The sequence below is a fragment of the Coenobita brevimanus genome, chromosome 2 (assembly GCF_032717465.1).
Source record: "Coenobita brevimanus isolate Jiangsu-jjx chromosome 2, ASM3271746v2, whole genome shotgun sequence".
Lineage (NCBI taxonomy): Eukaryota > Metazoa > Arthropoda > Malacostraca > Decapoda > Coenobitidae > Coenobita > Coenobita brevimanus.
Window position 1 is genome coordinate 23449294 of NC_136955.1, and position 688 is coordinate 23449981.

At 41.7% G+C, this 688-nt stretch overlaps 1 non-coding gene across 1 annotated transcript; it reads left to right on the top strand.

The window, feature by feature from the left end:
- Nucleotides 1-301: 301 nt before the first annotated feature.
- Nucleotides 302-420, top strand: LOC145392530 (5S ribosomal RNA). The gene has a single exon (XR_013895997.1). It is a non-coding gene; the product is annotated as a 5S ribosomal RNA (ribosomal RNA).
- Nucleotides 421-688: the final 268 nt, after the last annotated feature.

Here is a 688-nt window from a genome sequence, read left to right on the forward strand (position 1 = left end):
GGTATTTGGGGTTGGGTTGGGTTGAAAATGGGATGTGTGTGTGTGTGTGTGTGTGTGTGTGTGTGTGTGTGTGTGTGTGTGTGAGGGAGAACAATACCAATCAGATAAAAATAAACAAACATACTGCAAAGACATATTGGTCTATTCAGAAGATAAAATGATTAATCTGATTATGCTCATGGAGTCATTTTTACTACACTCGAAACCATCATCATCATTATAATCATCATCAATGTCATCACCATCAATATTACTATCATCAACAGTAGCAACACCATCACGGTAACTGACTATGTTATTAATCAACGGCCATACCACGTTGAGTACACCGCTTCCCGTCCGATCAGCGAAGTTAAGCAACGTTGGGTCTGGTTAGTACTTGGATGGGTGACCGCCTGGGAACACCAGATGCTGTTGGCATAACGTTCTCCCTACGTGTCAAGTGGGGTTAGTGGAGGATTAGTGCCCCTCCCTGTAAAACAATTAACTCTAAGCCTTTTCCACCCCGTTTGGGATACATGGCGTCTGGCAATGAATGAATTAATCAAATGATGTTAATTCAGTACAGAAACAGGAAGACAAAAATGCAGGAGAGTATGAGGACAATCACTAAAGTGCCCTGGGGATAGTAGCCAATGGTCAGACCTCAACTCAATAATTATGTAAGTCTCCGAAATCACTATGTTAT